The 15,970-nt window shown below is 45.4% G+C and overlaps 1 long non-coding RNA gene across 1 annotated transcript in view; it reads right to left on the bottom strand.

Moving 5' to 3' along the window:
- Positions 1-15,344, bottom strand: part of LOC103171196 — a 119,350-nt gene extending 104,006 nt beyond the window's left edge. Inside the window, exons 1-2 of the long non-coding RNA XR_486644.3 lie at positions 15,120-15,344; positions 14,125-14,212 (exon numbers count right to left, since the gene is read on the bottom strand). This is a non-coding gene — a long non-coding RNA (uncharacterized LOC103171196). The remainder of the gene's footprint in view (positions 1-14,124; positions 14,213-15,119) is intronic.
- Between the last annotated feature and the right edge of the window lie 626 nt (positions 15,345-15,970).

The raw sequence follows: 15,970 nt of genomic DNA, 5'->3' as shown, positions 1-15,970 counted from the left end.
AAATAAAAAAGCCAGTCAAGAATAATATTATTATTAATGATAATAGTATTTGTAACTCTTACTGTGGGTTGAGCACTGTATTAATCACTGGGTAGATACAAGATAATCAAGTCCCACGTGGGTCTCAGTTTATGTAACAGGGAGAGACGGTATTGAACCCCCATTTTGCAAATGAAGGGACTGAAGCCCAGAGAAGTTAAGTGACTTGGCCACGGTCACACAGCTGAAACGAGACAGTCAGGATTAGAACCCAGGTCTTCTGACTCCCAGGCCTGTGCTCTGGGAAATACGTGTTCTACCTCCTACTCCTGCTATTTAAAAATGTGTTCTGTTTTCCTGCCTCCCCTCCCTTAGATTTTCATCTCCTTGAGGTCAGAGAATCTGTGTCTTGTGCTTCTGCTTGTACCAATCAATGATATTGAGTGTTCACGAGGTACAAAGCACTGTATTGAGCAGTTAGGAGAATACAATAGAATAGAATTAGCAGGTACATTCCCTGCCCATAAGGAGTTCACAGTCTACAGGAGCTCCCAAAAGAGTACTTAGCACTCTGGGCTCAGTGACCAAAAACACCAAAAAATCCACCAATTCAATAACAAACCAGGGTCAGCACATTCAATCAACACCTATACTTTCCTTTCATCTTAATTCTAACCCTTACATCAAACACTAATCCTTGCCCAAACATACCACTAGCCTCTGTTTTTACCTTTATCTAGGAGGGTATTAAAAATTTGCTCTCCCTCAGGTCCCATTGGAGATCACATCGCCTAGCAGCCCCTATGGTGTGCTCTTTCATTTCTATACCAGATGCCACGGGGAAACAGGAAGCAAGAGGAATGGACAGAGGGCTAGAGGAATGGACAAGAGGAACAGCAAGAGGAATGGACAGAGGGCTAGGCCTGCTGAGAGGTGAACTCCCCCAAAACAGCAATACGAATATTCACCACCCCCAAAAATTTACTTTCCTTCATCACGGTCTAGCTAATCTGTCGGGAAACATGCCGTGACCTACCCTGATTTTTTTTTTCTTTCCTCCCCCTCCGCCCCGGATCACGGAGATTATTGACGATTTCATTTCGGGAGCTTCGACCATTAGGTTTTAGAAGTTTAGTTTTATGCCATTTGCAGCTCCCCCTTAATGAGCTATTGTGAACTGCTTTTAGTTCTTCTGAAGAAAGAGGCTGGGTCCCCCAGAGAGGTAAAACTCCATCTCTTCATTGATCTCCACTCTCCATGGTGAGTCTACTTTTGGGGCATCGATAAAAAAATAAACAAAAAAACCTGTGGTCAATGGTTTAGAAAGTGGAGAAAAAAATGGCATCTGGATGAAAATGTGTTGAATAAAAAAATAGTGAGGTAAACATAGATGAACAGAACTGCTTTCTTGCTACCTTTGATTTGAGGAGCAGCGTGGCCTAGTAGAAGGAGCATGTGCCTGGGAGTCAGAGGACCTGGGTCCTAATCCAGGTTCCGCCACTTGTCTGCTGTGTGACCTTGGGCAAGTCAATTTCTCTATGTCTCAATTTCTCTTCTGTAAAATGGGGATTCAGTGCATGATCGTTCTCCTGCCCCATTTGGGACAGGGATTGTGTCTGACCTGATTAACTTGTTTCTTCCTTGGGGCTTGGCACACGGCAAAAACTTTAAAAATTTAACAACAATAATAATTCAAGAGATGGGGAAAAATAACTATGGAGTTAGAGGTGAGGCAGCTTTCCCTGTTCTGAGGGGAGTAGTTAATAGTAATTGTATTTTCAAGCATCTGTGTGCAAAGCACTGGACTCAGCTCTGGGAAAGAATACAGACCTAGAAATTAGGCATGGTCCCTGACTTTCAGGGAGCTCACAATCTAAAAATAGAAGCAGGAGGATAGGAGATTGGAGAGAGCCAGACAAGTAAGGAAAGATGAGGCCAAACTTTAAGACAACATAAAGGCAAAAATACATAGATCTGTAAAGTGTCATCCCTAGAACCGAATCCAGTATTCCAATGAGGTCCTGACTAGCGCCGAGAAGAACAGAAGGATTTCGATCTGACGCTCCCAGCCATAATTCTGTAGGTGTTTCCCAGGGGCACTTTGGCTCTTTTGTTGAAACAGCTGTATTGTTGACTTGTCTTCAACTTTTGATCAGCTGTGACTCACGGGTCTTCCGGGGCTTTAACTGTGCATAACCACCGTTTCCTCACCCTTATGCTTGTTTCTCTTTCAGCCCCAAATGCATTGATCCCTGTGGAAATTCTGGGCCTCAGTTCCCTCATCTGTCAAATGGGGATTAAGGCTGAATGCTCTGTGGGACAGGGATTGGGTCCAACCCGATTATCTTGTCTCTACTCCAGCACGGAAGCAGCATGGCTCAGTGGAAAGAGCCTGGGCTTCGGAGTCAGAGGTCATGGGTTTGACTCCCGGCTCTGCCATTGTCAGCTGTGTGACTGTGGGCAAGTCACTTCACTTCTCTGGGCCTCAGTTACCTTATCTGTCAAATGGGGATTAACTGTGAGCCTCACGTGGGACAACCTGATTACCCTGTATCTACCCCAGCGCTTAGAACAGTGCTCTGCACATAGTAAGCGCTTACCAAATACCAACATTATTACTTAGAGCAGTGCCTGGCACATGGTAAGCACTTAACAGATATGGCTATTATTATGCATCTGAGTGTCCAAGATCACAGTTTCTCAGCTTGTCAATGAAGATGACCCGGAAGCCAAAATAAAAAGCTTCAGTGAAGATGATGACAATGAGGATATCCATTATTTCGTACCTCTCTACTTAGCCTCACTCTCTCTCATATGTTGACATTAGGGGAATAAATAAAAATTGTGGTATTTGTTAAGCACTTACTACGTGCAAAGCACTGTTCTAAGCACTGGGGGATACAAGGTGAACAGGTTGTCCCACGTGGGGCTCACAGTTTTAATCCCCATTTGACAGAAAAGGTAACTGAGGCACAGCGAAGTTAAATGACTTGCCCAAGGTCACACGGCTGACTAGCGGCAGAGCCGGGATTAGAACCCGTGACCTCTGACTCCCAAGCCCGTGCTCTTTCCACTGAGCCACGCTGCTTCTCTGGATAGACTAGATGAAGTCTCAAAACATTTATAGCCCTGTTATCTTTTATTTTTTTTGTGGTGTCTGTTAAACACATACTAGCTCCAGGCTCTGTACTAAGCGCTGGGGGAGATACAAGCTAATCAGGTTGGACACAACCCCTGTTTCACATGGAGCTCATAGTCTTAATCCCCATTTTACAGATGAGATAACTGAGGCAGAGAGCAGTGAAGTCACTTGCCCAAGTTCACACAGCAGACAAGTGGCTGAGCCAGGATTAAAACCCAGGTCCTTCTGATTCCCAGGTCGGTGCTCTTTCCAGAGGCACCGCTGCTTAGTACAGTGCTCTACACACTGTGTTCCATAAATGATTTATTACAGGGGAGGAACATTAACTGAAGCAGGGGCTGGATCAGTATCAAATGCAGGCCTTTTTTTCATCTTTTTAAGCAGTAGTTGTTGAATGCTTACCATGTGTCAAACACTATTCTAAACACTGGAGTAGGCACAATTTAATCAGGTCGACCTAGTCCCTGTCTTACTTGGGCCTCACAGGCTAAATCGGAAGGAAAATAGGGATTGAATCCCCATTTTACCCATGAGGAAACTGAGGCACATAGAAATTAAGTGTCTTGCCCAAGGTCACAGCAGGGAAGTGGTGGAACCGGGATTAGAACCCAGGTTCTCTGACAGCCAGATCTGCAGTCTTTCCAATAAGCCACACTGCTCCTCAAACCTCACTGCCCTAAGGAAAACACCAGCATTGTCCAGCAGTTTCCTAATTCCTAGGAAGCACTGTTACATTTCAAAGGGAGTAAACAGAAAAAGAAAATGCAAGGAGAGGGTTTTTTTTTTAACTTTAACTACAAATGTTCTATCTAAAAAAAAAGAAACAAAAAGATTCACGTTCCCTGAAGGGCTTTAAGGGTGCCTGACCGTTTGCAGACAGCTGCCAGTGTGATAGGAAAGGAGAAGTTTGTGGTGAGGCTCAGTCAGGAATGACCTGCTTATCACGGACAACACGCATTCATTAACCCCAAACCACAGTGCCACCCTAAAAACACAAGTATGTTTTCCTCCATCAAGTACTTACTTTACAAGCAAAGTGCTTCCAAGGTGTCTTATTTAACAAAGAGATTAGGATCATGGGGGTGAAGAAGGGGGAAGTGAGCAGGATCTTCAGGGAAGCAGAGACCCAGAGGGGAACTTGGGTAGAAAAGTCCAGTCTAGAGGCAGTTGGAGAGGTTTCCATCTGCCCTGGGGCACTTGGGAGATGAAGGAAAAATGGTCAGAAAAATGGCTTTTGAAAAAACAGTCAAGAGGATAAGTCACTATCAGGCTCTCAGTTCTGGACCTAAAGAAGGGGGCCACACTGCACTTTGGGATGGAAAGAATGGTGGGTCCTCCATCGACGTTATGCTCATGATTAAGGTGCTGTTTAATTGTCTGATATTTACTCTGACCTTTACTGGATTGTGGAGCTGTTCTGCCCGCAAATCCTCAAATCTCAAATGGAAAACGCTCTACTGGGAAACAGTTGGGGCGGGGGTGGGGGGAGGTGAAATATTACCACCCTCACTGTAGACAGCCCCTCTCCCTGGGAGCTTGGCTTCTGATGCCCAGCGGATTTTCTGTTTCTTCAAGGCACGGAAAGTACATGCGTTATGTGTGGCCCTTGTCGAATCATTTATTGAGAGCTTACTGTGTGCAGAGTGCTTGAGAGAGTACAAGACAACAACATAACAGAGTTGATAGACACTTTACCTGCCTACGTGAGCTTACTGTAATTTATTCATTTATATTAATGTCTGTCTCCCCCTCTCGATGAGGGAATGTGGGCAGGGAATGTGTCTGTTTCTTGTTGTACTATACTCTCCCAAGTGTTTAGTACAGTCTTTTGCACACATTAAGCTCTCAGTAAATACAATTGAATGAATACAGTCTAGAGGAAGAGACAGACATTAATGTGAATTATTGTTAAAGACATATACCTAAGTGCTGTGGTGAAAAACGGGAGCAAGTCGGGGCAACAGAAAAAGGGAGTGGGAAAGAGAAAATGAGAGCTTAAGCAGGGAAGGCCTCTCGGAGGAGATAATAATGATAATAATGTTGCTATTTGTTAAGGACTTACTATGTGCAGAGCACTGTTCTAAGCGCTGGGGGAGATACAGGGTAATCAGGTTGTCCCACGTGAGGCTCACAGTTAATCCCCATTTGACAGATGAGGTAACTGAGGCACACAGTGACGTTAAGTGACTTGCCCACAGTCACACAGCTGACAAGTGGCAGAGCCGAGAGTCGAACCCATGACCTCTGACCCCGAAGCCCAGGCTCTTTCCACTGAGCCACGCTGTTTCCCAATGAGCCTTCAATAAGGCTTTGAAGGTGTGGCGAGTAAAAAGTCTGTCGGTATGAAGAGGGAGGGCTTTTCAGACCAGAGGCAAGATGTTGGCAGAGACAGAGAAGAAGATGGCACTATAGGTGTAAAGTGGGTGGTCTGAGTTGTATTAAGAGAGCAACGAGGTGAGGTAGGGGGGTCAGTCCAGAAGTTTTTCCCCTCTATTCTGTTAGACTGTAAACTCCTTGCTGGCAGGAACTGTGTCTACCTGCACTCCCAAGGGTTTAGTACGATGCCCCGCACAGAGTAAGCACTCAACCACCACTGAAATCCGTTGCAGTCTCCCAAGTGCTTAGTACTGTGCTCTGCCCACAGTAAGCCCTCAATAAATACCGTTAGTTGATTCAGCCAGAGCCAGATGGCATGTTCCAATAGCTCATGGAATAGTGGCACGTTTGAACAGCTCATGTAAAAGCCAGCCAGTCCTGAGGCCAAAAGCATGTTCCAGTTAACTAGAAAACCCTCTCCACCACCTATTCCCTCATTCCTCAAGGTCTCAGGCATTTGGATCTGTACCCTTCAAAGCACTTAATACTTACCTCCCCAATCAGCCCCATAGCACTTATGGGGATATCCATAATTCACTTTAATGTCTGTCTTCTCCTCTAGACTGTAAGCTCCTTGTGGGCAGGGAATGTGTCTAGTTTGTATGAAATAAGTGCTCAATAAATACCACTGATTATGCAGCTCAGAAAAATCAGTCCGCCCGGAAACGAGTTTCTCCCAGGTCATTAAGCCTCTGACATTCTATTCATCCACCCGGTCCTCCCCCCGGGTGGCCCAGGCTCATCAGGCTTATCCCCCTCGGTGTGGCCTTGATTGGAAAGAGCACAGACCTAGGACTAGTAAGACCTGAGTTCTAATCCTGACTCCTCTACTCACCTGCTGTGTGACTCTGGTGAAGTTGCAACTTCTCTCTGCCTTAGTTCCCTCATTGGTAAAATGGGGTTTGTACACCTGTTCTCTCTCCCAATTAGACTGAGCCCCATTTGGGACAGGCACTGACTGATTTTATGGTGCTGTATCTATCCTGGTGCTTAGTACAGTTTTGGGTTTTTTTTGTAAATAATAAACAATAAATGCCATAATTTTGATTACTATTGTGCCACCCCCTTGCATGCTCTCTCTGCCCACCTACCCCAACCTAGAACACACTCCCTCTTGAAAACCACTAGGCCATAGCTCTCACCAATGACTCACCTCCTCCAGGAAGCCCTCCCAGATCAACCTCTCCCCCTCCCCATCCCCTTGGCCAAGTCCAGTCATTCAACAGTCAATCTCAGCAGTTTCTACTTGTTCCCAACTTTGGCCTTCATCTAGATTTCCACCACCCTGAGCAATATGTATCTGCATCCTCCACGGTTAGGTAAATCAATATCAATAGCTGATGGTGTTCTACCTACCTATTAATAATGAGAATAATCACTATGGTATTTAAATGCTGATTCTGTGCCAAGCTCTGTCCTGTAAAATTTAAGCTCCTCGAGGGCCAGAATCGTGCCAGCAACTCTATTATAGCGCACTTTCCCAAGCCCTTAATTCACTGCTCTGCACACAGTAAGGGGTCAATAAATAGCTTTGACTGATACTAAGCACTGGTATAGATAAGCGTATGCAGATCAAACACTGTCCCTGCTCTACTAAAGATAGATTGTAAATTCCCTGAGGGCAGGGGCCATGGCCTTTATTTCTGAAGTACTTGCCTTTGGAGAGCTCTAGTATAACAATAATAATAATAATTAAGGTACTTGTTAAGAGCTTATTATGTGCCAAGCACTGTTCTAAGCCCTGGGGTAGATACAAGTTAATCAGGCTGGACACAGTCCCTGTCCCACATGGGATGCATGCTCAATCCCCATTTTACAGATGAAGGAACCGAAGCCCAGAAAAGTTAAGTGACTTACCCAAGGTCACACAGCAGATACGTGGCTAAGCCGGAATTGGAACCCATGACATTCCAACTCCCAGGCCCGTGCTCTATCCACTAAGCCAAGCTGCTTCTCTCTCCCAAGTGCTCAGTACAGTGCCCAGCCTCCAGGAGGTGCTTAGGACATACCACTGACTGACCACCTGACTCCAGCGAGTTAACCCACTTCTCCCTCCCCCCCACCCGCCTCTGAACTCCATCTGGGGCTGCCCCTCAAAAGACCCCTTTTCTGTTTCTAAAGGTACAACTGTTGTTCAGTTTGTTTCAGGTACAGATTCATTAGCTCCTGACCGGCTCTCCTTGTTTGCCGACTACTTGTGAAGAAAAGACATTTACCCTGGTGAATGTCAAGGTTAGTGCAGACCGTCCTTGTCATCCGTCTCTCTGGCAGAAGGTCAGGGATATGCTTTCTTCAAACGGGCAGCGTCAAACCAAAACAAGGCCGTCAGCATTCCGGTGGGCAAAGGGGACACAACATTAACCCCTCACTTGCCATCTGGAGAACTGGGCACTTCTTGGAGCCTTAAAGTACCTAAGCGATTCCGGGAAAATTCAACTCTGCCCATGAACTGCTTGGAAAGTCATAGATATGGAGATGGACACACACACACACACACACACACACACACACAAAAAATGCCATGAAGACACAATCTTGAAAGAAATTGCCACACCGGTCAATAATAACTGTGGTTTTAGTTTAATCAATGATATTTACTGAGCACTTGGGAGATAATACAGTAGAGTAGGTAAACATGATCCCTGCCTACAAGGAGTTTACAGATTAGAGGGGGAGACAAACATTAAAATAAATTACAGCTGGATTAGGTACATGGTGGGGCGGGGTGAATATCAATGTACTGTGTTATGTACTTTCTCTGTACTCAGGTTGGACCCAGTCACTGGTCCACTTGGGATTCACAGTCATATAGGGAGGGAGAACAGGTTTGAATCCCCATTTTACAGATGAGGAAACTGTGGCACAGAGAAGTCACCCCCCTCTTCAAAAAACTCCCATGGTTGCCTATCAACCACTGTATCAAACCAAAACTCCCCACCACTGGCTTCATAGCTCTCCATCACCTTGCCCCTTCTTATCTCACCTCCCTTTTCTCCTTCTACAACCCAGCCCACACACTCGGTTCCTCTGGTTCCGCTAACCTTCTCACTGTGCCTCATTCTCACCTGTCCCGCTGTTAACCCCTGGCCTACATAATAATAATAATGTTGGTATTTGTTAAGCGCTTACTATGTGCAGGGCACTGTTCTAAGCGCTGGGGGAGACACGGGGGAATCAGGTTGTCCCATATGGGGCTCACAGTCTTAATCCTCATTTTACAGATGAGGAAACTGAGGCCCAGAGAAGTTAAATGACTTGCCCACAGTCACACAGCTGACAAGTGGCAGAGCTGGAATTCAAACTCATGAACTCTGACTCCAAAGCTCATGCTCTTTCCACTGAGCCACGCTGCTTCTACATCCTACCTCTGGCCTGGAACGCCCTCCCTCCTCAACTCCGCCAATCTCACTTCCCCTTCAAAGCCCTCCAGAAGACTCACCTCCTCTAAGAGGCCTTCCCAGACTAAGCCCCCATTTTCCTCAGCTCCTCCTCCTCGCGTCATCTTGACTCGCTCCCTTTGCTCTACCCCCTCTCCCTATCCCACAGCACTTGTGTATAAATGTACATATCTAAAATTCTATTTATACTGATGCCTGTTTCCTTGTTTTGATATGTCTATATCTATAATTCTATTTATTTATATTGATGCCTGTTTACTTTTGACATCTGCCGCCCCTCTTCTAGTCTGCAAGCCCGGTATGGGCAGGGATTGTCTCTATTGCTGAATTGCACTGTCCAGACGCTTAGTAGGGCGCTCTGCACACAGTAAGCGCTCAATAAATGCAATTGAATGAATGGATGTAAAGTGACTTGCCCCAGGTCACACTGCAAACAAGTGGTAGATCAGAATTCAAAACCAGGTCCTCTGACTCCCAAGCCCATTCTCCTTCCAGTGGGCCACGTAAACTTTTAAATGGCCTTCTTCTGTAAGGCATCTATTCCCTGAGTCATTGTGTGGAAATCAGTAGCAAACACAAACAAATCATAAGCAGCTGATACTTGCTAGTTTGGGCCCATCCTACCCATAGTGGGATGTTGGCAATGTGCTGGGTCCTTGAATGAAAATGGAGATAGGAGCACATAATTATATATTTAAAAAAAACCCCTCTCAGAAAAGACTGCCTTATAACCTTTCCTCACCTGTGGCTGAGCTAATTTGGAAGATAATGAACGTTTAGGGGAAACGGTGTTAGCAGTCATGTTTCTGATAAGGGTAATGAGGATAAGTCACAGGAAGGAGGCTCGTCACACCCTCGATGGAGGTTTGCCCACAGATCCTCCATCTACACAGAAAAACAGCTACTTCTCAGTTCCTTTCCCGTGTTCAGCTCAAGCAGAGGAACTGCCAGCGGGCCTGGAGGATTTCTCTAGCACTTGTCTTGCCCCCCAGCTCCCTGCTACATTCAGTTCTAAGAAATTCAGCTGTCTGCAGCCCAGGCCTTTCATTTCTGCTCCTGGGGTCAGGGAATGTTGTCTCCTTTTTGGTCTCTTCCTCACGGAGAGAGTGTGGGGGATACCTAGGTTCCAGTGACACAGCTCTCCCTGCTGTGTGACCTCGGGGAAGGCACTTACCATCTCTGGGCCTCGGTTCCCTCATCTGTAAAATCTCTCAGACCGTGAGCCCAGTGGGGGGGAGAGGGGAATAATAATAATGGCATTTGTTAAGCGCTTACTATGTGTCAAGCACTATACTAAGCACTGGGGCAGATACAAAGTAATCAAGTTGTCCCTCATGGGGCTCACAGTCTTAATCCCCATTTTACAGATGAGGTAACTGAGGCCCAGAGAAGTTAAGTGACTTGCCCAGAGTCACACAGTTGATAAGTGGCAGAGTCGAGATTAGAACCCAAGACCTCTGACTCCCAAGCCTGGGCTCTTTCCACTAAACCATGCTAAAGAGACTGCGCCCAATCTTATTTGATCTTTTACCTCGAGGAGCTTAAAAGCAAGAGGGGAAAGTAGGCATGAAATAAATTACAGGTAAGAGGAAGAAGAGAATACAGAAACTCTCATGTGCATATACACATACCCACACCCACCCACCGCCCCCTTGGCCAAGGGGATAGAGCACTGGCCTGGGAGTCAGAAGGACTTGGGTTCTGATACCAGCTCCACCACCTGTCTACTATGGGACCTTTGGCAAGTCATTTGACTTCTCCGAGAAGAGAAGCAGCGTGGCCTAGTGGGAAGAGCACGGGCTTGGGAGTCAGAGGATGTGGGTTCTAATCCCGGCTCTGCCACTTATGAGCTGTGTGACTTTGGCCAAGTCACTAAACTTCTCTGTGCCTCAGTTACCTCGTCTGTAAAATGGGGTTTAAGACTGTGAGCCCTACGTGGGACAACCTGATTGCCTTGCATCTATCCTAGTGCTTAAAACAGTGCTTGGCACATAGTAAGCGCTTAAGGAATATTATTATTATTATTCTGTGGACCTCAGTAACCATCTGTAAAATAATGATTAAGACTGTGAACACCTATATGGAACATGGGCTGTGTCCATCCTGATTGTACGGTGTCTGCCATAAAGTAAGCACCATTAAACACACACATAAAAACACAAACACACACATTCTCATACTCACACACATACTTTCCTTAGCCTTCAAGGACTGGCAAAGCCCCATTCTTACATCCCTGCCACACAACTCCAGAAATGCCAGCACCTGAGAGGCTCTGAAAGTTCTCCCTCCAGCATCTTCAGCTACGGATGCCACAACCCTCCCAGGTTATGCTGGGGGAAAGCACGTGCTGTGACTACACCTGTTTAGGAGGAAAATCAATGTTCCTCCTCCAAAAATAAAGACATCCAGGCACACGCAACTCATTGCTCCTCCTCCCTGGGGTCTGGTGGAATGGTTCCTCCAAAAGAGGCATACGCTTGGAATACAAGTCAATATTCTACCCTTTCCTTAGAGATAAGGGAGCGATGAAGGTGATCCCAAATCAGAACTCTCCTGAACTGGTCTCCGACAACGTGATAACATCAGAAGAAATTTCCGGCAGTCTTCAGCAACTGATGGAGATGGGGGAAGCAATTTTTTTAATGGTATAAGCACTGTGAGCCAAGCACTGGGGTACATACAAGCTAATCAGGTTGGACACGGTCGCTGTCCTACATGGAGCTCACTGGCAATCCCTACTTTACAGATGAGGCAACTGAGGTACAGAGAAGTTAAATGACTGGCCCGAGGTCACACAGCAGGCAAATGGCAGGATTTCATTCATTCAATCGTATTTATTGAGCGCTTGGGTTTAGGACCCAGGTCCTTCTGATTCCCAGCCCCATTCTCTATCCACTAGACTAAACTGCCTGCTCTCAACTTGTATTGGCCTTGAAAGTGTTTCAGACTTGACACAAGGGGGGAGCCTCTTTCTTGATCCCTCCTCAACAGGTAAAACCCTCACTCCTTGCCAGGTTTCCATGGACCCATTCCAAAATTGCCGCCGAGATGAACAAAGGGAAAACAGGCAGCGCGGGCCTGAGCCACCAGTCAATCATATTTATCGAGAGCTTACTGTGTGCAGAGCTCTGTACTAAGCTCTTGGGAAAGTACAATGCAATAGAGAACCTTCATCCCAAGAAGCCCCTCTGACCACCCATGCAGGCAAACATCAAAGACAGGGAGGCAGGCATTGGGTGGGTCGTGGACAACGAAACCTGGTGGAAAGAGCTTGGAACTGAGAGCAGGGAGACCGGGATTGTAGTTCCATCTCTGCCCTTGGCTTGCTGTGTGACCTGGGGAAGGTGACTTAACTTTTCTTGACCTCAATTTCCTCAGCTGGAAAATGGTGATATAAATACCTGTTCTTTCTCTCTCTTGGACTTTGAGCCCCACGTGGGACAGGGACCATTTCTATTCTGCTCATCTTCTACCTTCCCCATTGCTTGCCACACGGTACGTATAAATAGCATTTAAGCACTGACTGTGAGCAGAACACTAGGAAATGATACAGAGGTGAGAATTAGATGTTGTTCTTGGTCTTCAAGGAGTTCACAATCTGATATGCGCTCAATACCTTCATCATCACCATTATTAATAAATCCTATGTCAGAATGACAAATCTTGCTAATCAGTTTTAGGAATGAAATTATGCATCAACAACATTCATCGAAAGAAGAGCAAGGCCTATCCTCAGTTTGCTTGACCAAGAAATTCATTTTGGATACCAAAATCCCATTAGAACATTCTTTTACTGTTACTTCCATTGAATTCAAGAAAAATCCGAATGTCAATCACTTCATTAATGCAACGGTGAATGTGTCCATAATTTATATTAATGTCCATTTACCCCTCTGGACTAGAAGCTCTTTGTAGACAGGGAACACATCTACCAACACTGTTGTACTGAACTCTCCCAATGCTGAGTCCAGTGCTCTGCACATAGTAAGCACTCAATAAATACCACTGACTGATAGATAAATGCCGGTAACAAAGACTCTGTCACATCCTATACCCAGACCCTCCATTTTGTGTATGGCAATACTAAGGCTTATGGACATTCCACGTGGCAGTCTGATTATTCACTGGAGAATAATCCTTCTCTCTGAAGATCACTTGTGTTGGAAGGGGATTCTTCTCAAAACCAGACTTATGTTCCTCTCCCAATTTTTCACCCCACTACTTCTCACCTGACATACCTCATTTCCTTTCTGCTTTCTCAGGAGGGCCACCAAGCCATGGATGGGAAAGGACATTTGCAAGTAGCTCCTTAAATATTCTGCTAATGAATGAAAGGACCACTAATTATTTGCTAAATGCATAAACACAGATATGTGACTGAAATTGCTTCAAAATTAATCCCCAACATATGTGTGCGAGCTTGCTTATATTTGCCAGTGGAATTGTGCGTGGATTTCTTTTTGTGTATGTGCAGGTTGACTATGTTATTTACACAAACCTGGATACATGAAAGAAAACTCATTATCAGGTTTATTTTATGTACAAAAAATGTATTTGGATAAAAAAGTAAGGAAAAACTTCAAGATTAAGTCAATCACACACATATATGTTTGCACAAACACTCATATATAATCCATGTGAGAGAGGGTGGGATTAAGCATTCAACCACAGCCATACAGAGTGTGCAAATAGAGCAGTTCTCTGCTGGGAAGATCCTTTTATTAAAAGCACCGGGATTATTTTTCTCCAGACTTCACTGTTTCCTCCAAATGATTTTACTCATATTGTACCAAATACATTGCTTTTTCTTACTTAATAATGAACTGCATCAAAACAACATTTTCTCAGGATTGGAAAGGGGATTTTCCTTCAGCACAGACAGGAGTCCCCTCCTAAACTGCCATGCTGGAGAAACGACCGCTTTTAAGGGTCCGAGTATTGCCATTTTGAATACACAACTATTTCCCCTGATGAAAATCAGCCACCAGTAGTGCATATTAGCATACCCATTTGCAAATTAGCGTGGGGGAAATTGATTTGCCGAACCACGTTTAAGGATTTAGCACTCAGGAGAGGCCAATGCCAAAAAAAAAAAAATCGCAGATCTCCAAGTCACACATGAATAGTCAAAGAGGAGCAACAGATCATCAGTTAAGGCGACCCGTGGTCAGAAACGCTTCTCTGTCTCAGAAGTCTCAACCTCCCTCTTCCCCTTCAGGTACATACCTGCATCTCTTCCCTGGAGACTCACCAGGAGACTCTTGTCTTTCTGCTAATTTTTTTTTTTTTTCCTCCGAGGGCACGTGTGTCAGGGCTGTAATCAGAGCCAGAAGAGTCTCAGGAGTTTGCACCTGCAATCTCCCTCTCCGAGTGGGTTCAGGAGGGATAACAATGTCTGAAGTAGGCTATCCATCTCAGGTGTGTCGCAACCAACCAAAATTAGGACCACCAGGCTTAGAATCATCTGGCCTATACCCTCTGTCCTGAGATCTTCTTTAGTTGGATAAAACTACCTCTCCAAGCCCTCAGCGCTGTTTGTCTGAAAAGATCAGTTTCTCGGAATAGACTAATTAAAATGGAACATGCAGGGGAGTCTCCTACCGCTGAAATAAATGCTCAAAATGCTCTTACAGCAGGAATACATCTAAATATTAACTGTGGTATTATGAAGCACCATGTGCCAAGCACTGTACTGAGCACAAAGGGAATAATAATTGTACTTAAGTGTTTACCATTTGCCAAGAACCGTGGCAGGGACAAGATAATCAGTCCTTGTCCAACCTGAGACTCGTAGTAGGAGGGCACAGGATTTTATCCCCATTTTACAGATGAGGAAACTAAGGCACTGAAAAGTTGAGTGACTTGCCCAAGGCCACACCACAGGCAAAGGCGGAGTCAAGATTAAAACTCAGCCCTTCTTACTCCCAGGCTTGTACACTTTCCAATAAGCCACAGTACTGAAATACTTCTCAAGAGAGAGGCTGTTGAATATCATAATGTTCAAGGTAAATTCTGTGATTCTCTTAAATACAAAATGCCTGCCCACCCACCCCCAACAGAAAACCCCCCAACCACAGAGGATCTAAACTTGTCACTTGGAAGGACAGCCTTCTCCCAGCTGACACACTCAAGTACTGGGATGGAGAAAAAACCACCACATTGGCAGTTATCCAGAAAAGAAGCATTAAATTGCAAAGATATCAAGAAGTACAAAGGGTTACCTGCTTATTGGAACCACAGATTGAGCATCAGTTTCTCTAAGGGAGCAATCAACCTAATTTTGGGTGGCTTTGACACACCTGAAACTGAAAACCTACTTTACTTGGCAAAGGGTAAACACTTAAGTACAATTATTATTCCCTCTGTGTTCAATACAGTGCAGGAAGCTTCTCTCGGGACCATGGCTCCCACAAACCCCAGTGAAGAAGAACAGAAAGCTGGGGGCTCCCACAGCTCCAACTTTTAAAAGCTTTCACATGGGCGTGGTTGTTGCTTGCTGATGGGTCAGAAGGCTGTTGGCTTTGGATTGGCTGATCCACTGATGGCTACTGATTGGCCTGAGCGGCACTCTGGCCTATTGATCCCTCCCCCTGCTCCCCACCATGCTTCTGAATTAATACTTCCTAACGACTGAGGACCATCCGGCTGGGTTAGAACTTGGCCACACTTCCACAAAAAAAGTGAAGGCTGAGGATTAGAAGGAGTCAAGGCTCTGGCTAACTTAGAATGGGCACTTGGAAACCCAGATTTGGCTTCAGGGGGTTTGTGCCTTTCTCCTCAATAGAACTGAGATTTTAGATGACTTCAAAGCTCTCCAGAGAGACTGTGTTGCCTCTCTCTTCTCCTCTGAGGAAGCTGACACCTCATAACCCAGTTGAAGGCTGGGGCATATGGCCACCTGGACATTTTTCTCCCAGAGTTCAATATTTCTTATCATTTCCTTTCTTTTCACTCAAAAGCACCTGCTTTCAAACACATCTGGTCACCTTCTCCCATTCTAACAGGGGAGACAGGAATAAAAGTCTTTACAGAGAGAGCAACCAGGAGCTAAAACTAGGTAGATTGAAGGAAG

Source organism: Ornithorhynchus anatinus, chromosome 9 (assembly GCF_004115215.2).
Source record: "Ornithorhynchus anatinus isolate Pmale09 chromosome 9, mOrnAna1.pri.v4, whole genome shotgun sequence".
Taxonomy (NCBI): domain Eukaryota; kingdom Metazoa; phylum Chordata; class Mammalia; order Monotremata; family Ornithorhynchidae; genus Ornithorhynchus; species Ornithorhynchus anatinus.
The sequence above is the reverse complement of the archived record's forward strand: the minus strand, read 5'-3'. Positions and strand labels throughout refer to the sequence as shown.